Source organism: Symphalangus syndactylus, chromosome X, assembly GCF_028878055.3.
Source record: "Symphalangus syndactylus isolate Jambi chromosome X, NHGRI_mSymSyn1-v2.1_pri, whole genome shotgun sequence".
Classification (NCBI taxonomy): domain Eukaryota; kingdom Metazoa; phylum Chordata; class Mammalia; order Primates; family Hylobatidae; genus Symphalangus; species Symphalangus syndactylus.
The window spans coordinates 92,985,100-93,012,141 of record NC_072447.2 but is presented as its reverse complement, the minus strand read 5'-3'; the positions used below and the strand labels follow the sequence as shown (position 1 = coordinate 93,012,141).

General features: G+C 36.6%; 1 protein-coding gene across 3 annotated transcripts in view; it reads right to left on the bottom strand.

The window, feature by feature from the left end:
* The window catches only part of KLHL4 (kelch like family member 4), a 163,618-nt gene that overhangs the window by 61,802 nt on the left and 74,774 nt on the right, over positions 1–27,042 (bottom strand). The gene's annotated exons all lie outside the window — the stretch shown is intronic.

The window sequence follows — 27,042 nt, the reverse complement described above, 5'->3', positions numbered from 1 at the left end:
AAAACAAACAACCCCATCAACAAGTGGGCAAAGGATATGAACAGACACTTCTCAAAAGAAGACATTTATGCAGCCAATAGACACATGAAAAAATGCTCATCATCACTGGCCATCAGAGAAATGCAAATCAAAACCACAATGAGATACCATCTCACACCAGTTAGAATGGCCATCATTAAAAAGTCAGGGAACAACAGGTGCTGGAGAGGATGTGGAGAAATAGGAACACTTTTACACTGTTGGTGGGACTGTAAACTAGTTCAACCATTGTGGAAGTCAGTGTGGTGATTCCTCAGGGATCTAGAACTAGCAATACCATTTGACCCAGCCATTCCATTACTGGGTATATACCCAAAGGATTATAAAATCATGCTGCTATAAAGACACATGCACACGTATGTTTATTGTGGCACTATTCACAATAGCAAAGACTTGGAACCAAGCCAAATGTCCAACAATGATAGACTGGATTAAGAAAATGTGGCACATATACACCATGGAATACTATGCAGCCATAAAAATTGATGAGTTCATGTCCTTTGTAGGGACATGGATGAAGCTGGAAACCATCATTCTCAGCAAACTATTGCAAGGACAAAAAACCAAACACTGCATGTTCTCACTCACAGGTGGGAATTGAACAATGAGAACACATGGACACAGGAAGGGGAACATCACACTCCAGGGCCTGTTGTGGGGTGGGGGGAGCGGGGAGGGACAGCATTAGGAGATAATACCCAATATAAATGACGAGTTAATGGGTACAGCACACCAACATGGCACATGTATACATATGTAACAAACCCGCACGTTGTGCACATGTACCCTAAAACTTAAAGTATAATAAAAAAAAGTCATGTGTACGCTAAAAAAAAAAAAAAAAAAAGAGACTAGCACCCTTCCCTCTCGCCTGATCCCTTTCTTGCCATGTGACATGCATGTTCCCCTTTCAGCTTCTGCCATGAGTAAAAGCTGCCAAGGCCTCACTAGAAGGCTTGCAGATGCTGGTGTCTTGCTTGTACAGCCTGCAGAATCATGAACCAAATAAATCTCTTTTCTTTACCCCGGATCAGGTATTCCTTTATAGAAATGCAAAATGGACTAATAAAATCCTAGTAAAGGTAATTCCTGGAAAAAAAAAAAGCCCTTCAGAACGGAAACTGTGCAGTGCATGGTTCAAGGAACTGCAACAGTCTAGTGTGGCTAAAGCAGAACTAGTGAAAGGAAGAGAATGGTGAGGTCAGAGAGCTGGTGAGACACCAGGTCATGCAGCGACATTGAACAGAAGTAGCACAATGTGATTTAAGTCTTTAAAATCTCCTGGCGTTTATAAGGCAAGGGTGGAAATGGGAAGAATTACAAGTGTATTGTAGTAATCAAGATTATAGAAGTGGTGGTATTGATAGAAGTAGTTAGGAGTTGTTAAATTCTGAATACATTTTAAAAGTAGAACCAAATAGATTTTATGATGGATTAGGTACAGAATGGTAAAGAAATAAACCACAGATGATTTCTAGGTTTGACATCAGCAACTGCCTAAATGGTAAAGATGGTTACTGAGATAGGGAAGGATAGTTTTAGTAATCATAAGTGTGTTAGGATATATCAAATTGGTGATAACTATTATAATTCCAGGGAGAGATATTGAGGAGAATGTTAGATTTGTGACTCTGGCATTAAGGGGAACAACTGACATATAAGTTGGGCCATTGCCAACAATGACATTTAAGGCCATGGGACTAAATGATATCACCCCAAAGAATGCATGTTATTAGGAAAGGGGTTTGAGGTCATCTCTGGTGACTTCTACATTTAAAGATTATAAAAATAAGAATGAGGAGCAAGTTTTGGAAGTTGAGGATAAGAGATGAAGGTGAAGAAGAGCTGTTTATGAGAGTCAAAGGGTAAACTGACTAGGACACTACATTAGGACTATGTAGCATTACACGTCCAGTTGATTTTTGTGGTAATGTTTAAAATTAGACTATCAGTATAGTTCTTATTAGGTACAGGCACAAAACACGTGGCAAGCTAAACTTAACCAAGGTTTTGTTTTTCTAGAAAAGCACAGAGGAAGAAGAGAATTTAAGGGCATATGCAGGTATTTGATTCTGATTATGCTACATGGAGTGTAAGCTGGGTAAGTAGGGAAGTGAGGACATTAGGTATGTGTGAAGGTTAGTGGGTTGGCAGACCCAGTAAGGCTAAAATAATTTTGAAGGAGTGAACTGAAAAGGTAGGAGGAAGTGACCAGAGACTTGATTGCTTGAAATCAATGCTACGGAACATATGCCATTGTTGATAATGACAAGATGACAGAGCGTGGCCACAAGATTTGAGAGCTGCACTAGGGTGAAACATGTTATTACTGGAGGTGAAGCAACTGAGAGGCCAGGCTACTCTAAGTTTCATCTACACAGATACTGAGATTGCCAAAAATAAAAAAGATGGTATAGATCAGGAAATATATATGATAGGCCAGAAACTAAACTTCTCAACAAATGAAGAGGAATAATCTATAAATTGTATAAACAGGCTATTCATCTCTAGGATCTATAATATCCACAGGATTTAAGAAATGTTTTATGTAAGTCCTCAGATATGTCTTCAAAATATTATCACTATTTGCCAACTAAGCCAATAGTGTTATTTCTTACTTTCAGAAGCATTTGTTTTCTAAACTTTTTATTTTTTGCTTTATATGTGTTAGCTTGTATTTATTTCTTTATATCTCTGTGCAAATGTAAACTCTGTCCAAATGTAAACTCTTCAAAATAAAGAAAATAGTTTCTACATTTTTAGTATTAATAATGCTGATAAACAATTGACTTTCAAAAGACATTTGCTACATTAATCAAGACCTGGGTCTTTTATTGATGAAAGACTTTTTTTACTGATTTAATTTTCTCACTCATTATTTGTCTGTCTAGAGTTTCTATTTATTCATAATTTAATCTCGATAGGGTGCATGTGTCTAGGAATTTATCCATTTTTTATGTTCTCAAATTTGTTGGCCTATACTTGTTTATAATACACTTTTATGATTTTTTTTGTGTTTCTGTGATACTAGTTGTAATGTCTCCCTTTTCATCTCTGATTTTATTTGCATATTTTCTCTTTTCTTTAGCTAATGATTTTTGTTTAGTTTTTCAAATAACCAATTCTTACTTTCACTGATATTTTGAATGCTTTTAGTCTGTATTTTGTTTATTTCTAGCATTAGCTTCATTGTTTTTTTCTTCTACCAATTTAGGCTGAGCTTGTTCACTGCTGAATTCTACCAAACATTTAAGTAACAACTAATATCAATCATCCTCAAACTAATCCAGAATATAGAAAAAGAGAAAAAAAACTTTCAAATTCATTTCACATACCAGCATTACCCTGATTTCAAAACCAAACAAGAATACAACAACAAAAACTATAGGTTTCTTGAACATAGATGGAAAAATTCTCAACAATATAAAAGCAAACCACATTCAACAGCACGTTAAAAACATCATCTATTGTGATCAAGTGGGATTAATCCCAGAGATGCAAGGAGAGTTCGCCATAGGCAAATTAATATATTTGATACACCACATTAACAAAACAAACAAGACCATATGATCATGTTAGTAGACACAGAAAAAGCATTTGATAAGATTTAACAAGTCTTCATGATAAAAAAAAAAAAACTCTCAACAAATTAGACATAGACTGTATGTACCTCAGTACAATAAAGGCCATATATTACAAACCCAAAGCTAACACACAAACTAGTGAATTGGGAAAAACTAAAAGCTTTTTATCTAAGATTAGGAATAGGACATAGATGGCCACTTTTACCACTTCCACATAGTACTGGAAGACCTAGCCAGACCAATTAGGCAAAAGAGAAAAATGAAAGGCATCAAATTGGAAAGGAGGAAGCCAAATTGTATCTATTTGCAGATGGCATTATCTTATATATAGAAAACTCTAAAGACTACACAAAAATCTGTTAAAAGTAATAAATAAATAAAGTCATAGTATAAAAATTCAACATACAAAAATCAGTAGTGTATCTACATGCTAACAGCAAGCTATCTCAAAAAGAAATCAAGAAAACAATTCAATTTAAAATATATATATAAATAAAATACCTAGAAATAACCTTAACAAATAAAAACTATGAGAGTAATAAAGAAAACAGAGACATGAGAAAATGGAAAGATACCCCATGTTAACAGATTGAAAGAATTAATTTTCTCAAATGGCCATACTACCCAATACAATCTACAGATTTAATGCAATACCAATGAAAATACAAATGACATTCTTCACAGGAATACAAAAACAAATCCTAAAATTCATATGGAACCACAAAATATCTCGAATAGCCAAAGGAATCCTGAGCAAAAAAAAATGAAGTTGGAGCCATCATGCTACCTAACTTCAAAGTATATTACAAGACTATAGTAACCAACAAAGCACGATATTGGTATTAAAACAGGCACAAGGAATAATGGAACAGAACACAGAGCCCAGAAATAAATTCGCACATCTATAGTCAAGTGATTTTCAATAAAAGTTTCAACAACACACACTGGGAAAAATTTCTTCAATAAATGGTATTGGGAAAATTGGATATCCAGCTGCAGGAGAATAAGACTAGAATCCTGCCTCTCACCATATACAAAAATCAACTCAAAGTAGATTAAAAACATGCATATAACACTCAAAAGTATTAAAATACTAGAAGAGAACATAGTGGAAATGCTCTGTGACATTGGGAGGGGCAAGGAGTGTTTAAATAAGACCTCAAAAGCACAGGCAACAAAAACAAACAAAATGAACTACATCAAACTGAAAAGCTTTTTTATAGCAAAGGAAACAATTAACAAAATGAAAAGATAATGTTCAAATTGTGAGAAAATATTTCCAAGCTATACAACTGACAAGGGGTTAATATCTAGAATATATAAAGAATTTAAACAACTCACCATAAACCAAACAACCTGATTAAAAATGGTCAAAATGCTTTAATAGTCATGTCACAATAATGGACATATAAATGGCCAACTGGTATACAAAAATGCTTAATATCACTAATTATCAAGGAAACACTAATCAAAACCACGTTGAGATACTACCTCACGCCAGCTGGAATAACTGTTAACAAAAAAAAAAGAAAAAAAGAAAAATCTTGGTGAGTTTGTTGAGAAAAGTGAACACACTGTTGGCATGATTATAAATTAGTACAGCTACTATGGAAAACAGCACGTAGATTCCTCAAAAAAAAATACAAATAGTACTACCATATGAATACCTATGTGACTGATAGATACCACAGGATCTTTCAATCCCACTACTGGGTATACATGCAAAGAAAATAACATCAGTATGTCAAAAAGATATCTGCACTTCCCTTATTATTGCTGTACTAGTTAGAGCAGACAAGATACGGAATAAACTCAAGTGTCCAACAATGAATGAATAAATAAAAAATGTAGTATACATACACAATTAAATACTATTTAGCCATAAAAAGATTAATATCCTGCCACTTATGAAACAAGGATCGACCTAGAGGACATTATGTTAAATAAAATGTTAGACACTGAAAGACAAATACCACATGATCTCACTAATATGTGGAATTAAGAAACGAAAGAGTTGATATCATAGAAGTGGGGAGTGGAACAGCAGTTACTAGAGACTGGGAAGCAGTGGGGAAAGGGAGGGTAGAGAGAGGGTGGTTAAAAGGTAGAATGTGACAATTAGATTGGAGGAATGAATTCTGATATTTTATTGCACAGTAGAGAGACTGTGGTTAACTGTAAAGTACTGTATATTAGCAGATAGCCGGAAGAGAAGCTTTTGAATGCTCAGCACAAAGAAATAAATACATAATGTGATGCATATAAATATCATGATTTGATCATTATATAACATATATATGTATTTAAACATCAAATTGTACTTCATAACTATATACAATTATAATGTGTAAATTTTAAAAAATAAAAATAAATAAATATTTGTCTTTTGATGATGAAAAACTATTATATAGATTAGGATAAATTCTGCTTAATTATTAAATCCCTCTATTCTCCTAATAGTATTACATGGCACCACTAAAAATACTAACGACAGTAGCAGAATTTTATTTAGTATTTATCAACATTCCTGTAGGTAAAAACATGCTAATTAAAATTGTGGTGTAATTCTATACAATCTTCAATTTTACAGTGGGTTTCAGACCCTTAATTTATCTTTTCTGTATTCTTTAAGAATTTTGATGTTATGCTTGCCTCCCAAGTTCTTACACACTTATTTTCTTGAAATAACTGATATGTCATATCTTTAACAAAAATTCAGTTAAAACGCATGCAAATGCTAAGATTCATGTATTATCCTTCACTGTTTGTTACACAGAGGTAGTCTCAATTAAATTATTACTGGTGCTACCGTTTGTCTTCTGGAGTTCGCCTTCTGCCCCATCATTCTGTTGCTCCTCTAGCCTCTTGAACCCCATCTTACAGACACTGTCTTGACTACTAACTCCCAATTTTAAAATATGCCCATTCCTTACGATTTAAAAGACAATTTTAATAATAAAATGTGACGTTTTCTTCACGTGTGTAAGAATTTTAAGTGTCAGGGCACCTTACATATTCTTATGATTCTAAAAGGATATCTACCCAGAAATCTAGAAGCAAGCTAAAGACTATGCCAAATGAGTTAACAACAGACAGGATTCAAGTTATTAGACCTCTAGAACCCGCTTTCATTTTTATATACACACATGTATGTATACAGACAAACATACAAAGATACACTATATATACAGATACAAGTTGTTTAACAACAGGGATACCTTCTGAAAAACGCATCAATAGGCAATTTTCTTGTGCAAACATCACAGAATGTATTTACACAAGCCTACGTGATATAACCTACTACACACCTAGGCTATACAGTACAGCCTATTGCTCCGCAGCTACAAACCTGTACAACATGTTACTGTACTTTTAATACTGTAGACAATTGTAACACAACAGGATTTGTCTCGCTAAACATATCTAAACATAAAAAAGTACAGGAAAATACAGTATAAAATATAAAAAATGGTATACCAACATTGGACATTTACTATGAATGGAGTTTGCAGGATTAAAAGTTGCTCTGGGTGGGTGAGTGAGTAAGTGTTGTGTAAATGTGGCAGCCTACAACATTAATGTACACTACTGTGTACTTTATAAGCAATGAAATTTATTTTAAAATTTATCTTTAATAATAAATTAGAATTAGCTTACTGTAACTTAGCTTATTTAGTTACAGTAAGCTTATTTATTATTGAAGAAAGATAATTTTTATCTTTATTTTTAACTTTTTCTGTAATAATCTTTTTAATTTTTTGACTCAAACATATTGCACAGCTGCACAAAAATATTTTGTCTTTCTGTCCATATTTTATAAACATTTTTCTATCTTAAATAATTTTTAATTTGATTTATTAATTTTGCTTTTTAGACTTTTTTGTTAAAAACTAAGACATGAAAACATACATTAGCCTAGATCTAAACTGAGTCAAGATTTTTAAGATGTCACTAAACAATAGGAATTGTTCAGGTTTCATGGGACTGCCGTGGTACACTCAGTCTGTAGCTGACTAAAATGTTGTTATGCAGCACACTGCTCTACAAGGATAACATAAAGCAAAAGCCTACAATTCTCCCATAAAATCCAAAGCATATGGACAACTACGAAAGCATATATGTTTTTAATATTTAGGATACTTTTAGAGTAGGTAGCCAGGCAGTCATGAGAAGGCCAGGAGAGGATCCCTCCCCAGAGGAATGTCTGACGACCATCAGGTGATGGTCAGTCGGTCGTTAAACTCTCTCTAAAATAATAAATGATCACAGCTTGTGCCAGGGTAAGGCAGTCTGCCATTAGATAGGAAACAACTGAAGCTTGTTATCAGCAGACTCTTCATAAGATCTCAGGGCTTGGGTGAGCAGGCTCAAGCATGCACACCAAGAGGCAAAATGGTAGTTTAACCAGCATATGACTTTCCTCTAGGAACAGTCCACTGGTAAGGGAAAAGCATTTCAGGTGAGCATGCGCATAACTTCAGTAAACACCCTGCACATGTGGCCCCTCACGCTGGCAGGGCACCATGCATGTGGGCAACCTGCTTTAAGGAAAGAATCTGAGGAGAAGAAATGCAAACTCCGGAACCATGCCAATGTATAAAACCCCAAGTCAAGAGTTGGACAGGACACTTGGATCTCTCAAGTAACTCACTCATCTGGCCCTCTTCCAAGGGTACTTTACTTTCTTTTGTTCTGGTTCTAAAACTTTTACATAAACTCACTCCTGCCCTAAAACTTGCCTTAGTCTCTCTCTCTGCCTTATATCTACGTTTGCCTCTTGGCCAAATCATTTCCTCCAAGGAGTCAAGAACCAAGTTGTTGTAGACCTGTATGGATTCGCTGCTGGTAACATACGTCGGTGCTGTGACTTGGATACATTCCCTAGTGGTAAGAAACGTCTATTCCTTGCTTTTTGTTATGGTTGGCTCTGTGTCCCCACCCTAATCTCATCTTGTAGCTCCCATAATTCCCATGTGTTGTAGGAGGGACTCAGTAGGAGATGATTGAATTATGGGGGCGGGTCTTCCCCATGCTGTTCTTGTGATAGTGAATGGGTCTCATGAGATCTGATGGTTTTAAAAACATGAGTTTCTTGGCTGGGTGCGGTGGCTCACGCCTGTAATCCCAGCACTTTGGGAGGCCGAGGCGGGCGGATCACGAGGTCAGGAGATCGAGACCGTCCTGGCTAACACGGTGAAACCTTGTCTCTACTAAAAATACAAAAAAAAAAAAAAAAATTAGCGTGGTGGCGGGTGCCTGTAGTCCCAGCTACTCAGGATGCTGAGGCAGGAGAAGGGCGTTAACACAGGAGGTGGAGCTTGCAGTGAGCCAAAATGGCGCCACTGCACTCCAGCCTGAGTGACAGAGCAAGACTCCGTCTCAAAAACAAAAAACAAAAAAACAAAAACATGAGTTTCTCTGCACGAGCTCTCTTTTTGCCTGCTGCCATTCACAATAAGGTGTGACTTGCTCCTCCTTGCCTTCCACCATGATTGTGAGGCCTCCCCAACCATGTGGAACTGTAAGACCAATAAACCTCTTTCTTTTGTAAATTGCCCAGTCTCAGATATTTCTTTATCAGCAGCATCAAAATGGACTAATACACCTTCTTTGGCTAGAGGTGTGGTTTCCTTCTCCCCTTTCACTCTCCTTACTAACCAGCCCCCAGAATGATTCCTTCTGGCTACAATGTCTCTGCTCACTCTGGTGGGTGGCTTATGGGGGTGGAAAGGACTTTGTAGTCCACACCGAGAAGACCTGAGACACTAATGGCCCTCCTGGAAAGGAGGCTGACAATAGTGGTAGGGCTAAATCCTAAAACTGTGTAATGTCTAGGGTTTTCTCTGTTTTTTTCAATTAAAACCAAATATCTCCCAAAAACCTGCTCTACCCATCCTCCTGCTTTTTCTGTGTGTATTCTGAAATGGTATTGCACACCCACCACGTTGTCCATCTTGGGAGCAAGTCTGCCTTTTCTCTGCTTTCACTTTGCATGCTATGTGACTTCCTTCTTTCCCTTAAACACACATTTCTTGTGTGTTATTCATGTGCCTGCAGCTCATGCTGTGTTTGCCTAGTAGCCTAGACATAGGCTTCCTTGCAGATGTCCTGTGAGATTTATTCTTGTCCTATATCCTATACATGTACGATGTCCTATACATCCTAGCAGCTTGGATGACCTTCGACCCTTTGCCTGTCTGTTGGCTCATTGCCATTACAAATACTAATTGGCTCTGCCAGCTGCTTGTGACTTACCATATGCTTTTCATACCTGTTACAATCCAGTGCCAAGTTTTTTGGTGGCTTGTGAAGTTATTTGCCCACCTGCAAAAGACCTCACTCTATGGCCCTTTAAGGTGTCCACCTACTTGCTTTTTTTTGAGTTTACTACCCTTTGTGAAGAGGGAAAATTCTTCCTTTGCCATTTGCAAGCCCTATCCCAGGTCTCAAGTCCTCCAGATGTTTCTACTTTATGTCAAGGGGGAAAATAAACACTGCCCTCTCAAAATCAGGGGCTGCTGTTTTTGCAGGCTTATGAAGCCTTTCCATGAGTATCCATCTCACTTCCTCCCACTTCCTTCTGTAGCAAATGGATTGTCCTGTGTGTTTAAGCATCTGTTCTGCATGTTACCCAAGGAGGATAAGGAACCCAAAACACAATTTTTCCTCCATTCCTCTAATCATCTCCATGTCCTTCTTAAGATGCATCAGGACCTTCAAGGCTATAGTCAAAAGGAAGGAAGTCAAGCACTCTTGCAACAGTAGGCTGAAAAATAGGCTTTTGGTCTACTCAAAAAATATAAGAGTGGGAATCTGATAAAATAGATAATAATTTTGTTGCTAGAATACTCCAAACTAGAGTCACTATGAGGTCATGGAGACAAGGATATAGGCCAGCCCAAGGTCACAGGCACAGGAGACTAAAGTACCCACAGGTCAGAGATGAAGGTTGGTTCATCTCTTCTTCAACAAGAAGGTTGGTTCTAATGGATTACCATTAGAACAGAGATGAAGACAAGGTTAAGAGTACTCCAGTAAGATTGGTTCCTTCTAGAACCCCAAGGATAAATGGAGGCCTCTCGTTCATTCAGGTATCTCCTCTGTTCTCAGGTGGGTAATTTTTCCTTCATAAGATGAGATGAGATCAATATTAAGGGTCCCTGGTGAGACCAGTTCATTCCAGAACCCCCAAGATGAATGAAGGATGCCCTGTTCAGGAAAGAATAATAGGGAAATAAAAGAGGATCCCTTATTTTTCCTTTATCACCTCTGTTCTCTCTTCAGAAATGGGTAACTGGGTCTCCATACTGCAGGACCTGCCCCTCTAATGCATTCTCATGAACTGGGAGAAAATTGAAGTCAGCCTGAGAGCCCAGCGCCCTTAGGCAGAAAGTCCTCAAATTAGCCTCCTCAGTTGTTTATAACTGAGAAGAGCACAAGGAGGACAGGGCTAAGGAGAAGGAGAAATGGAGGCACAAGAGACAAGCTCAACAACTGGCAACTTTACAAGCCCACCAGGCCCCTTCATGTTGCTCTCAGAATACCCTCTGAGGTAACTGCCATGGGTCCTGGAAGCCAGGCAACTGGAAGGCAAGCTGCCCCAATGGGATAAATGAGAAAAAGTCCCTCATAGCTTGCTCCTTCTTCCACAAGCTCAGCTGCTGGAAATGGGACTGCCCTGACTGCTAAAGGAGCCCTGGAAAAGAATCCCCACCCCTGATGGCCTTGAGCTGAAGGGGCTCTTTCCTCTGGCTGGCTTCCAAATCAGATATCATCACCAAGAAGACAAAGCCAAGGGCAACTCTGGAGGCAGGGAATAAAATTATACATTTTCCTTTGGGTTCAAGAGTTGCCTACTATGTGTTAATCTCCTTTTCTGAGCAACTCTTTTCCAAATCTTGTCAGGTAATGGGGGTAAATGGCAGACCCTCTAGCCAAAAGAAAAGATTCATACCCCTTTATATTACTTAAGGGACCAATTACCATTCTCCCACCAGTTCCTGGTAATGCTTAAATAACCCATACACCTTTGAGGCAAATATATATTTTCCAAGATGGGTGCCTGCTTAATATTTTCCCAATCTCTGAATTCATCTTTTCATTTAATAGACCTATTTCTTCTAGAAAAGCTACCTAAATCCTTAGCCAATAACTTTAACTTAGCCCCACCTGAGGAATTTATAAAATAGCCCACACTTACTCGGAAAAGCCTTAGCAAGAAATCTGAGCAATCTATTGAGGTGGGGTAACTTCTAGAGTATGTAGATAATCTCTTTATCTGCTCTCCATTCAAAGGACTCACACAGTAATATGTGGTACAAACCATAACTTCCTAATAGAAGGGAAAAGACTTTTACCTAATTCAAATGTTATAAAACAAAAGAGAAATTTTTGGTAAGGAATGTTAAAAAGAAAAGAGATTTTATAAAGAAAATGATCTTGTATGGTAAATTCTTGTACTAAAATAAAATAACTGGTTGTTTAAAAAAAGAGATGTTTAGGACAAGTCAAAAAGTCCCAACATGTCATAGATGGACTAAGTATAAAAAATTTGTGAAAGGGAATTTATGAAAGAAATGTACAATTTTAAAAGTTATTAGGTTTTCTAAATGCTTTAAGGTCATAAATTACTACCATGACTCTTAATAACTGTATAACTTGCCTAATTTAAAGGCATTAAATTTTAGGTAAGGCCTGGGGACATACAGAGTTAGCCAGGCCCCCTAGCTATGCTGAAAATAAAGTCAGACTTTTGTTGCATTTTGACATATTTACTTGTCTTAAAACCAAGCAAACTTTCTATATTTGTGGACAATCAGTTTAATAATACTTCCCAACTAACTGGACTAGAACTTGTATCATAGGCTTTGTATTCCTAGACAACTTCATAGCCCCTGGCAATTTTTCTCTTCAAGTACCAATATACAGGCATTACATCTTGCCCAGGGTGAGGAGGGCTATCCAATTAGTTCTCCTTCTCACCAGATTCAGAATTATAGCTGGTATGGGAAACCAGAATTACTGGAATCACAAAAGCCTCATTGACCTATAGCCAACTCTCAAAGGAAATAGCCAACAACATTGGTGCCGTGGCTAAAAACTCAACAACAAATTGAGTGCAAAACAAATTGACTCTTTAGCAGCCTTAGTCCTCCACAGTCACTGAGGACCAGACATATTAATGGCAGCACAGGGAGGAATTTGTTTACTCTATGATGAAAAAATATTGCTTTTGGGTAAATCAGCTGGGAAAAGTACAAGACAATATCAGACAACTCCTAAATCAAGCCTCCAGTTTATGGGAACAAGCCTCCCAGTATTGATTAAACCTGGGTTCTTTACTTCATAGACCCCCTTTTTAGTATCCTATTTTGTTCCTTTTTGGTCCATGTCTTCTAAATCTAATAACCTGATGTGTCTATTTTTACCTTCAGGCCACCATGCTCCAGATGATTCTCAGAGAGGAATATTGTCTTCTCAATATTCAAGAGTCACCCTTCTACAGAGAATCTTTAGACTGCTCATCAGTGGTAGATGACAGAGGCAAACCCCTGCCCCTGTCTCCCTTGAACCTGGATGGATATTGCTTTCACCAACCCATAAAGGCATGCTGCCCTGACAGCTAGCAAGAGCCCAAGACACACAGAACAACCACTACCACCCATCTGTCTGTATGAAGCAGTTACAGAAGTCTGACTTTAGTCCATAATTCTAAAAAATTGGGTGTTAGACTCTTGAGGGGTGAAATGTTACAGCAGGTAGCTGGGCAGACATGAGCAGAGCAGGAGAACCCCCAAGGAATGTCACACAATGATCAGATGATGGTCAGGCAGTTATTAAACTGTCTCTCTAAAATAAAAATTGATCACAGCAGCATCGGGGAAAGGCAGTCTCCCAATAGATATAAAATACCTGCAGCTAGTGATCAGCAGCTTCCTGATAAGATGTCAGCAGTTGGGTGAGCAGGCCTAGGCATGTGCACTAAGAAGCAAAAAAGGCAAAGTTTAACTGGCATATGACCTTCCTCTAGGAACACTTGACTGGTAAGGGAAAAACACCTCAAGTGAGCATGTGCACGCATTCAGTAAACACACTGTGCATGCAGTCCTTTCGTATGCTGGCAGGACACCATGTGTGTGGACACCCTGTTCCATGGAAAGAATCAGGGGAGAAGAAATGCACACCCTAGGACCATGACAATGTATAAAATCCCAAGTCAAAAGTCAGGCAGGGCATTTGGATCTCTCAAGTAACCCACTTGGCCCTCTTCCAGTTGTACTTTGCTTCCTTTCATTCCTGCTTTAAAACTTTTTAATAAACTTTCATGCCTGCTCTAAAACTTGCCTCGGTCTATCCCTCTGCTTTAAATCCACTTCTGCCCCTTGGCTGAATTCTTTCCTCTGAGAAGGCAAGAATTGAACTGTTGCAGACCCATATAGATTTGCCACTGGTAACAATAAAGTTAAGTGTTTTTGTTATTTAATAATAACAAGTGATGAGATCATAAAAATGTAAGTCAATTTCATCTAAAACTCTAAAATTTATTTGATTTGGGGCTTTTGACCCCAGAAATGTGAGAAAATCAATTTATGTTGTTGAAGTCACCAAGTCTGTGATATTTTGTTATGTCAGCCCTAGTTATGTAAAAAATTCAGTGTGGTGAGGCCAGGAATAACTTTTTCCCTTATATATGCTTGCCAACAGAAACAGTCATTTTTAATAAATGACAAAATCACAAGAGAGGTCAAAAAACTACCATTCAATACTGCTTTAATTATTTTGTGAAAATAGTGAAATTTGAAAGGAAGTTTTGTGGTGTAGTTACTAAGAAGTTAAGCTTTGGACTCTGATACTTAATTTCAGTGTAAACACTTAATTAAGGGTCTTTAATTTAGTTATCTTTCCTAATGTTTAACTCCTTCCATCTGTAAAATAGTGCCAAGCTCAAAGGGGATTATTTTTTAGTTTTATTTTTAATTGACAAATAATGATTGAATATATTTATGGGAAACAATATAATGTTTTTATTCATGCATACATTGTGCAGCAGTCAAGGCTTATCAATGTATCTATCACCTCAAATACTGTTTCTTTGTCATGAGAATGTTTAAATGCCCCTTTTAAATTGTTCTGAAGTATACAATACATTATTATTAACTATAGTCATGTGGATTCGATCACCAAAACCTATTCCTCCTTTCTAACTGAATCATTATACCATTTAACCAACATCTCTCCTTTCCCTATCTGCCTCCTCACAACCCCCTGCTACAGCCTTAGAAAACCACATTCTACTCTATTTCTAATGAGCTAAACATTTTAGATTCCACTACCTTTGCTAGCCAGGCATCCTTTTCTTTCCCTCCAATAACCTGTTTTCCCATAATCTAAGCCCCCATTATTTCTGTATCCTCAAGATTGTATTTAAACTTCTGAACCTCATTGAAAACATATTAAATACAACAAACTTGATAGTAAGGTAATCACTCTATGGTTCTCCCTAGTTTGCATGTTAGTTTGTATGACTTTTCTCCCACTAATCTGCCCTTTGTTAGTTGATGTATCAGTGAACTTTCAGAGGGCAAAGGGAAAGCTTTCCTTTGTCATCATCATCACCACCATTTAGGGCTAACATGATCAATGAAGGCAAGAGAAAAAAATGCAGGGTAGCCTTTTTAGGATACAGAAAGAGTAGAAGTGAGCTTAGTCTTGACGAATAGGTGCGGCCTAGATGAGGAGAAAATAGTGAGAAAGGCATTTGAAAAATGGAGAGAAGGATGAATAAAACTTTAAAGTGTTGTAAATGGTTTTATTTTTCCTAGCTAGGTTATCTTTGTTGTTAGAAAAAACTTTAGTCAAAAGTAGATGGAACGGAGTTTAAACACCAAGAAAATTATAGGCTATTTACCAAACTTGATATGGTCAAATGAAAATAATTCTCTCTTTGCATAAATTATATCACTGAGAAAATGCTGGCAGCAGGGGAGATCTTATTCAGCCAACACCTTCTTGCCTTTAGCATTCAAGCTTCCTTAATTATTGATGGGCTTATGGCAGCTTAAATGATAATAGCCCTTCCCCAAATTTCAACCACCTTTGTAAAGCTCATGAGAGACCACCAGGCTAGGAGGAGGAGAGAAGCCTGAATTCTGCTAAGGTGTAGTCATAAACAATTGCCCATCATTATTCTGAAGATCACAAGATATGCAGCTTCCTCAATTACTCCTGGATATAACTTCACTAATGTAGAACCTAACAATGGCCTTTCGAGATACCTTTCCAAGTTTTCTGAATGTCTGACACAAATGGCTCCACCTCGACCCACCAACCTCTCCTGTGGCCCCACTCAAAAGTGACTGAGCATAAAAGGAAAGCTTCAACTCCCTATGATTTCATCTCCAACCCAACCAATCTGCAGCAAGCTCCCATTGCTTAGCCATCCTCACCCCTTCCCCAAACTGCTTTTGAAAAACCCTTAAATACAAGCCTTCAATGAGATTGATTTGAGTAATAACTTCATCTCCCATGTGGGGTGGGGTGACCAGTCTCACATCAATTAAACCCTTTCTTTACTGCAATGCCATGAATTGATGTTTGTGCAGCAGTCAGGAAGAACCCATCAGGCAGTTACAAAAACAAGAAAAAAAAACTGGGGTCAGGAGCTGTGTCAATAGGAAGGACTTGCTCAGAATCAGTTAGTCTGAGGGTCTATTTGAGATTATGGCTGACAGTGACTTGATAATGAAGCAAAAAGAGTAAAAGTAATTAGTATTTGGCTGTAGTGAGGACTTTTTTGAAGGTCTTCACTGAGTAAAAAGGGGCAATTATGAGCTAGGTCCCTTGCAGCAGCAAAGTGCGGAGCATGTGTAACACTACCATTTGATCAGCTTCACTGGGGTATACTGATGATATGTGATGCAAATGTGAAAGCAAAAAGTAACAATTGAGTACTAGATTCAATGAAATATAACAAGGGCTAGAAAACGAATAATATGGGATTGTGATATAAGCAATATCTGGGTCAGGAGACGTCAGTGATCATTTTTGTTTGTTTAATTTGAATCAATTATTTCACTGCAGGAAACCTGATGGTTTTTTTTTTTTACACCACACTGAGCCAAAAGTGTCTGATAAAAGGTTAATCCATTCAAAATGTTGAGACATTCACATAATCTATACATAAATTACAGTCCCCTAAATGTGAAGACTTATGCATTAAGACTTGACACTGTTGAAAGACTTCTGCAACAGTTGCTAAAGCTTTGGATTTTTTTTATTAAAAATAGTGGGCAAGGTAAAGGGAGGTAGGCAGTCATCCAACCAATATTTAATATTTGCTTATTCATTGTTTTGTAAATAAAATTTAAAAATCTCAAGAATTCCCAAACTTCTTATGTAAAATGGATAGTTATTGTAACACCCTCTTCAAGATAATAGGTGTTACTAATACTATGTATCAACCAGAACAGATGGAAGGTGAAAGCCCTCAGGCATTTACGAAGGACTGCCATCACAGATCGTTCATAAGTAAATTCTTTGCTGGCCTCTTGTATACAATGACATGCCAATTGTAACCTTGGGTTTACAATCTAAGTCTAGCTCCTGCAACTAAAGTCTGTTAGATTGCACAGTGATAATGTCATTACAAGCTTACCTTCCAAAGTGCAGAACAAAGTCAAGACTCATTCCTCCACCTACCCAGAGACATCTCCATAATTGACTCTTGTGCCTTTACTCCTTTTTTCTCTTCAGACATTCACCTTATCTTATATAAAATCTAGATTTACTGGGCACTAACTAAAGTCTCACAAGAATGTATCTATTTGCCTAACTGCTTATCTGACCTTCTTCCTACATGCCTTCCTCCAGCCCTTTAAGGAAATGGACAAATGTAAAACCTCCTCAAACCCTCTTCAGAAAAACAGTCACAGATGTGGCTGTAACATGTGTTTTTTCCAAAAGCACCATAAAACTAGCTCAATGAACACAATCGAGACATGCTTCAGTTACTCATTTCAGTTGTCAGTTTTAATGTGGCAACATTTTAAATACAACACACTTACTGGTTTTATGAAGACTGCTGAGAATATTTTGTTATGATGTTACTGTTTTTCATTTATTTCATAAGATTCAATAAATTTGTGAGTGATTCGTATTAAACATTAAGACCAACAGTCTACAATAAAGATATAATTTATTTAACAAGACCTATCTTTAAAGATAAAGCATCTTTCATCATGTTTAAGCAGAAATAGCTTGAATTGGCTTATAGAAATTACATACACAAATCTACCCGATTATCATCACATTATGTATTAATGTATTTCTATTCAAAATAACAATTTTAAACTATTAATAAAAATTAACAATTATGGAGTGCTGGATACTAATTTATAAAATATGGTGTGATCATTTTTTTTTTTTTTTTGAGACAGAGTTTCTCTCTGTTGCCCAGGCTGGAGTGCAGTGGCGCGATCTGGGCTCACCGCAAGCTCCGCCTCCCAGGTTCATGCCATTCTCCTGCCTCAGCCTCCCAAGTAGCTGGGACTACAGGTGCCCGCTACCATGCCCAGCTAATTTTTTTTTTTTTGTATTTTTAGTAGAGATGGGGTTTCACCGTGTTAGCCAGGATGGTCTTAATCTCCTGACCTTGTGATCCACCCATCTCGGCCTCCCAAAGTGCTGGGATTACAGGTGTGAGCCACCACGCCTGGCCTGGTGTAATCATTTTTTTTTTTTTTTTTTTGAGATGGAGTCTCGCTCTGTCACCCAGGCTGGAGTGCAGTGGCGCAATCTCAGCTCACTGCAAGCTCCGCCTCCCGGGTTCACACCATTCTCCTGCCTCAGCCTCTCCTAGTAGCTGGGACTACAGGCACCCGCCACCACGCCCAGCTAATTTTTTGTATTTTTAGTAGAGATGGGGTTTCACCGTGGTCTCGATCTCCTGACCTCGTGATCCGCCCGCCTCAGCCTCCCAAAGTGCTGGGATTACAAGCGTGAGCCACCGCGCCCGGCCTGTAATCATTTTTAAGTAATGAAGACAAATCACTAAGTGTTGCTACATGTTGGTACAAGATTCATTTTGGATACATTCTCATAATTAAAGTATGTTTTCTGCATTTTCCAAAACGTATTGAATTAGTGATGTCTATCAAATGTTTCATTTAACATAATCACAAAAGCTTTAAGAGCTGGAATAGAACATACTAAAGTGTTTCAAATGTGAAGAGCTATAGTTTTTTTCAGTATGTTTGTGAATCTGCCAAGAATGTATGCCTTTTCTTCCTTGCTTGTGTCATCACAGAGGTCTACTATATATATATTTACATACATAGGCATATATACATACATTTATATAGATATAAATATATAAAGACTCATTAACACCCTCCTTTTTCATGGTTTCTGGATATAATCTTAAAGTTGTATTATGAATATTGAAGTTAGTATTGATGTGTATACAGATACATCATGGTTTTGCCCACATTAGGTGAAAATATATTACCAAGCATTTTCATTTTATATCTACATCAAGCCCTAGATCTATGTGTGGATCTAAACATATAAAGAGAAATATATATTCTCATTTTTACCCTAAATGAAGATTAGATGGAGAATGTAATAAAGGCATATTTGTGGAATAAATACCAAGGCTTCAAAATCATTAAAGACAAAGAAATATATTTTTTAAAGTTTTTTTCAAGAGAATGCTGGAAACATAAGTGCTGTCACTTAATCTAAGTAAATCTTCAATTAGGCTTATATTCTAAATACTATTTGCTTTTGCTGTTGTCTTTCTTGGGTTTTGTTTGCTTGTTTGTTTGTTTGTTGTTGTGTATACAGTGTTTTTCTCTGTTGCCCAGGCTGGACTGCAGTGGCATAATTACTGCTAACTGTAACATTAAATTCCTGAACTCAAGCAATCTCCCCCCATCAACCCCCCAAGTAGCTAAGACTACAAGTGTGCACCACCGTGCCGAGGTAATTTTTAAATGATTTTGTAAAGATGGAGTCTTGCTATGTTGCCCAGACTGGTCTCAAACTCCTAGCCTCAGGTGATCACCTGTTCCTGCCTCCCAAAATGCTGGGATTATAGGTATGAGCCACTTTGTTCAACCTTCTTTCTTAGTTTTGAAATCAAATTTAATATGAAAGAGAAATAATCACAGGATAAATTGAGGAAAGCTATTGATAGTGCATTTTAATAATACAGTGTTATAGAAAAATGTTGGTTCTTAAATTATTTGCTGTGTTATACTTGTGACCTCTCTCTCTTCACTGTGGGATAAAGTTAAAGATTTTCTATCCATTTTACATGGCTAAATGAACTATCATTAAGTTAGTAATAGAGAAAAGTAAGATGTCATGCTAACATATTTATTGTAGATAATGTTCAAATGTCTTCCAAATATCTATTCTTTAAGCAAGAATAAAAAATACATATTTGCATGCTAACCATATGAATAGTTATATTTATAAAAAAGAGTTTTGTTAAAATAACTAAACAAAAATGCCCACATAAGGCAGGAGTAGGGGTTGATTTGTCTGATATTGCTTCATTGGGTACCTAAGTTATGACCTATTCTCTTCAGAGTTGCTATGTATTACACGATATAATTTGAAAAGTAGTGCGTCTAAAACCTATTTTTTATTAAACTGTATACTTTATAATTTACTTCAACTATGGTACAAGTTTCCACGCAAATATAACCCAGTATTTTATTTTTGTCTACACTTACCAGAAAAGCAAGACTTATACACCCTCCTATATTATCAGTATAATAATAATAACTTTTGAGTGCCAGTTATGAGCCAGGCGATATGCTAAATAATTGTTTATATTTTTATCCATTTAGCCTTCACAGTGTGTGAGTTAAATTTTATCCTCATTTTTCATATATACAAACTCAGGCTTAGAGAAATTTAAAAATTGTGCAATATTACATACCTAGTAAATGGAGAGCTGGGTTTCAAACCACGGTCTCTTTGATTGTAAGGGTGTGTTCTTTCTAGTATTCCAGAATATAATTTAAGTACTTAGATTATATTGCACATTTAATGAATAGGCTATTAGAGTCTTTGTTATGTCTTCTAAACTGTTTTAATTTAGGCTGTTTAGAGATTAAGTATATATTTAATTCTATTTGGTGGGGGCACAGTCTCACTCTGTCACCCAGGCTGGAGCGCTGTGGTGCAATCTTGGCTCACTGCAACCTCTGCCTCCCAGGATCAACAGATCCTCTCATGTTAGGCTCTGGAGTAGCTGGGATTACAGGTATGCACCATCACGAACAGCTAATTTTTAAATTTTTGTATATATAAGGGCTCACTATATTGCCAAGGATTGGTCTCAGATTCCTAGGCTCAAGTGATCCTCCTGCCTTGGCTTCCTAAAGTGCTTGTATTATAGGTGTGAGCTACCAAACTCAGTCTGTATATTTATTCTAAAGAAACTCTTAGAATAGAGAAATTTGAGACAGCATAATTCCGATAAATTATATTAACTTCTGAAAGTTTCTTAAATAGCTTACACTAAGATGTAAGAATCACATGTTAGTGACGTGAAAATCACATTTTTATCTCAAAATATTTTTCTGTAAACAGACAAGTGCTTTGGAAATAACTTGGCTTAGAAGTCATTTGAGAGGTGCACTTGTTTCTTGGGCTGACCTACTATTTTTAGCACTTTAGACCTTTTATTTTTCGAATCTGTTTCAGGTAGAGAGGGCTCTTGAAGCTATGGCATTTACTGTTTTCTAAAACAGAAACAAAAACAAAACTTATCTGTGCTTATTTTGAGTTTTAAATTTGCTTTATTTTTAATTGACAAATAATATCTGCATATATTTATTGGGTGCAGTGTGCTGATTTGATATATCTATACATTTTAGAATGATCAAATAATGCCTAATAGCATATCCATCACCATGAATACTTATCATTTCTTTGTGGTGAGAACATTTGAAATCCTCTCCTAGCTATTTTGAAATATAAAATACATTACCCTTAAATACAGTCAATATGTTGTACAACAGACCACTATAACTTGTTTCTCCTATCTAACTGAAACTTTGGACGCTTTTCTATGGATATTTTTAATGAAAAAATAAAAACTTGTTCTTCACTATCAAATTTTGATGAAGATACGTGAGAATAAACAGTATTTCTCATTGAAATAATATTTCCAGATTAGTGGTGAAATCTGTTGATTTAATGTATATTTTTTAGACCTCTTGTTAGGCTATTCTTGCATTGCTATAAAGAAATATCCGAGGTTGAGTAATTTATAAAGAAAAAAGTGTTTAATTGGCTTATGTTTCTTTTTTTTTTTGGAGACGTAGTCTCGCGCTCTCACCCAGGCTGGAGTGCAGTGGCGCGATCTCGGCTCGCTGCAAGCTCCGCCTCCCGGGTTCACGCCATTCTCCTGCCTCAGCCTCTCCGAGTAGCTGGGACTACAGGCGCCTGCCACCACGCCCGGCTAATTTTTTGTATTTTTAGTAGAGACGGGGTTTACACCGTGGTCTCGATCTCCTGATCTCGTGATCCGCCCGCCTCGGCCTCCCAAAGTGCTGGGATTACAAGCGTGAGCCACTGCGCCCGGCCTAATTGGCTTATGTTTCTACAAGCTGTACAAGAAGCATAGCTCTGGCATCAGCTTCCGTTGAGGTCTCCGAAAACTTAAAATCGTGGTGGAAGGTAAAGCGGAAGCAGGTACTTGACATGGCAAAAGCAGGAGCAAGAGAGAGAAAGAGTTGTGGGAGAGGTGCTACACACTGTTTTTTTTTTTTTTTTTTTAGAGATGGAGTCTCGCTCTGTCTCCCAGGCTGGAGTGCAGTGGCGCCATCTCGGCTCACTGCAAGCTCCGCCTCCCGGGTTCACACCATTTTCCTGCCTCAGCCTCCTGAGTACCTGGGACTACAGGTGCCCACCACCACACCTGGCTAATTTTTTTGTATTTTTAGTAGAGACGGGGTTTCACCATGTTAGCCAGGATGGTTTCGATTTCCTGACCTCATGATCCGCCCGCCTCGGCCTCCCAAAGTGCTGGGATTACAAGTGTGAGCCACCGCGCCCAGTCGATGCTACACACTTTTAAATGACCAGATCTGTGAACTTCGAGCAAGAGCTCTCTTATCACCAAAGGGATGGCTCAAGCCATTCATGAAGATCTGCCCCCATGATCCAAACACTTCCCACTAGGCCCCATCTCCAGCACTGAGGATTACATCTCAACATGACATCTGAGTGAGTACAAATATCCAAACTATATCACTTCTGTGCCAACTAATTGAAACGTATTTGAAAAATAGAAAATATAAGAAGAAACAAAAGCAGAATAATGGGATTCCTCCTAATCTAATGTAATTGAATGGCTTTATTGCAATTTCCATTTATGGTTTATTTGAACACTTAGGCCACATACAGTTTTCTTGGTTTGTTTTTCACTGAATGCTGCTATCATCAAATCCAAAGTAGAGCCATGGATGGAAAAGTGAGAGAGGTAGTAGTGGTGAACTGAAGTAATCATACCCTCTCAGTGATCTAAAAATGCCCATTCGAAGCAGCACAGGTGGTACAATCCTCCAAGCCTGTGTTTGGTACTCTAATAATCATATCGCTGTTTTTTTTCTTTTTTTTTTTTTTTCTACCTATTTTTTTCAGATTCCTAAACCATTTATAGGATAAAGTAAATTTGATTATATGTGTACTTCAGATGTTTAAAATATTTAGGGTCTATGAATGTAGAAAAGGAACACAAGTGGTATTTTTCAGAAACACTGTTGTATGAATAGACCTAAAAGTAATTCATATACGTACATATGTTTTTGAAGAAGCATAATAATAGGTTATTTTTGTTCTCAAAGCTGGATTAAATTTGAATCTAAAAAGCAAAATATACTTTCGAGGCTGAGTTTAACGCATCTAAGAAATGTTTTATTTCTTTCATAGTATTTGTAGATTTGATATGTAGAATAATTAAGGAATGCAACATATCAGCATGCAGTCTGGCAGTGGGGACTTAAGGAGAACAGATGAAGTGGAAGTCTTAGAAACCAAACAGCCAACTCTCTAGGTAGGTAAATGAGAAGAAGTAGACACATATTTATGGAAAGACAAGCCACGTAGTCAAAAGTCTGAGCATGTACTCAAGAGGAACCAATGAAAAAGGATAATGTTGCTATATTATTACATATTATATATAACATAAAATATATTAATTTTGATAACTTATAGAGCAAATAATGTTATGTAAACACATAATGACTAAATATGTTTGAAATTTTTTCCTACAGTTATTATTTCTGGATCTCACATAAGGTTATAAAATGTTGCACTACACATGTGTATATTGGAAGTTTTAATTTTCCATTGCATAAAATATTTCAGGACTCACTACTATTCGACAGGGAGGTATACAAAAATCTAGCATTTTTTCTAGTCTTCTGATGGAAACAATACTAAAATAAAACAACCAGAATCTGTTATGTTAGGGTCATAGATTTTTTTAACATCCTTATAACAGGGAAAATTTAAATTTTGTCCCCACTTATTTGACTTGGTCAAAAGCTAAGCTGAGAGTTTAAACAGTTCTCAAAAAATCTATTATTTTCTTGCCAATATGCCTAGAGATTTTACTGAGTTCTATCTCTTTTCTAGATTGGTAAATTTTCCCCTTTCTAATTATTTGGTAAAAATTAAATATGATGGCATTTCAGGAAGTAGATAATAAAACTGTATTCTCTTTCTGCTAAATTATTGGATTGCTTTAGTTAATTCATGTATTCATGGTGGCTCTAAAAAGACCTATGACCATTTGTTTGTACCAAAATTAAATGCCAAAGTATCAGTATATTCTATATATCTCTATTCACATTAAGTATAATAATAATCCTGTCCAGCCTCATTAATTTGGAATTCTCTAATACAGAAATTGTAATACTTCAAACAGGTGGTAGATTGATACTGTTTAAAAGAGTGTATCAAGAAAATAAATAAAGAACAAAGGGAAATACCACATACAGAGAAGACATAATTTTAAAATATATTAGAAACATTAATTTTACATACCAAAATATAACCCTAGTATAAGCAGAGAATAATAGGCTGAAATTTTATATACTCATTACAAATAATCTCCGAATGCATATTCAATTAATATTCCTACTAGGCTAGGGTATGAATTTAACACAATTTTTTTTACTTTTCAAAACAGAATAGAAATAGTAATAATTCTATTCCTATATTATTCTATCACCTAAGACCAATTAGTGAAACAAGAACAAATTTGAATGAAAAAAAAAAAACACTGCTTTTTTTTCTGCACTGGAAAAGTATTATAAAGTTAATGCTCTCATCATTGTGATGATCTCTCTGCACCAAATATCCAATTACTAGAACATAGCACTTTCTAAATACTATTAGAAGGTAATATTACAATACTGATTTATTCAATTTAGCAAATATTTATTGAAGACTCACTATGTACAAGGCACTGTCCTGATATATCATGCATAACAACACAGGTGCACAGACTACCACTTTCTATAGCCATTCTTAAAGTTGGATTCCCAAGAAACAATGTTTACCACCTAGTATTGCCCTTAGTTTCTACACACAGGAAAACAAATATGAATCAAAAAGGAATGCTTTTGCTTTGAAGTGACCACTATCTAATAGCCTTTCCATATGTACATAACTCGATATGCCTAAAACTTATCATAATTTATTTATCTCACTGAATTGCAATTAGAATAACTTTCTGAATGTTGGAAACAAACTCAAGAGAAATAAAGTTTAAGACCTGTATGTCTTGGAACCTTTAAAGTGGTTTTGTAACAGAAAACCACTTTAAAGTGGTATTAACACCTGTGCCACCTAGAAATATAAGCAGAGACTTAGACAAACCATGTTTTCATTATTATTTTTATCAAAGAAGGGTTAGAAGCAGGTATGATAATTTCAATTTTTATGTTAATACAATCTTTCTGTTCTGGAATAAATTGTAGCTACAGTGTCAGTATCAAAAATAATCATACTTAACAGTGAGTGTTCACTTACTATGTGACAGGTACAAAGCAGTCCATATAAAGTAACTCATTTAATCCTCTCAGTAGCTCTATTATACTAATTTCACTGATGAGTAAACAGGCTGTGCAGAATGGTTATGTAAACTGTGGATACACATGTCCAATTATTATGTGTCAATTTAAAAATAATAATAAAAATCAAAGCTGCTAAACAAACAGGATTTCAATTTAGGTAGTCTTTCTCTAGAAAGCCAGATTCTTAATTACTAAACAAAACCAATTCTCTTTCTAGATCATCTTGTCTTAATTGTCTTTTTTCTTGATTATTTAAAGATTAAATGCAAACTGATAATGATAAATCATATATTAAATCTTGTCAGGATCTGGATGTTTATAACACCTGACATATGCCAGATCCTTTCCGGTATCCCAGAATTTGGATGGTTGCCCAAGAGACTGTTTGTGTTCAAATTTTCTTACATATATACTAGAAGTGATAGTTGCAAAAACCTATCGAAATAAGCAAAACGTCGAGACCCCTGGGTTCTGCCCTGCCTCCCTGTAATCATGTTTTAGCTCAGTTAGAAAGGAACTGGTAATGTATCCATACTGTATTTGGAGGTCAGCTACCCCCTGCAACTCTTGTACAATTTAATTCCTAAACTTTCTTCGGATACACTTAGGTATTTTATTTACTGAAGATTATCTAGTCTTTTGCTAACTGAGTGATTTCCTAAACAAAATGTAGAAATTCATTCATTCATATAATAAATATTTACTGAATGTCTGCTCAAAATGAAAGGAATACACTAGGAATACACACAGTCTTTCACAATGGTTTTATGTCGTAAAATACGATGTCCCATGTAGTTAAAATGAGAGAACAAAATAAAATTCATAAATTTACGAATAACCAGCATACTTAGTTTTACAGCATTATATACAAACACAGAAAGGAAACATTGCATGTTGTATTAGCCCACTCTCACTTTGCTATAAATAATTATCTGACACTATGTCATTTATAAAGAAAAGAGGTTTAATTGTCTCACGGTTCTACAGGCTATACAGGAAGCATAATGCTGGCATCTGGTCTGCTTCTGGGGAGACTTCAGGAAACTTATTTATGGTAGAAGGTGAAGTGGGAGCAGACATGTCACATGGCCAGAGCAGGAGCAAGAGTAAGAGGGGGAGATGCCACACACTTTTAAATAACCAGATCTCATGAGAACTCACTCACTGTCATGAAAAAGGTACCCAGAAGATGGTAGTAAACCATTCATGAGAAATCTGCCTCCATGATCCAATCACCTCTCAACAGGCCCCACCTCCAACATTGGAGGATTAAATTTGAACATGAAATTTGGGTGGGGACAACATCCAAACTATGT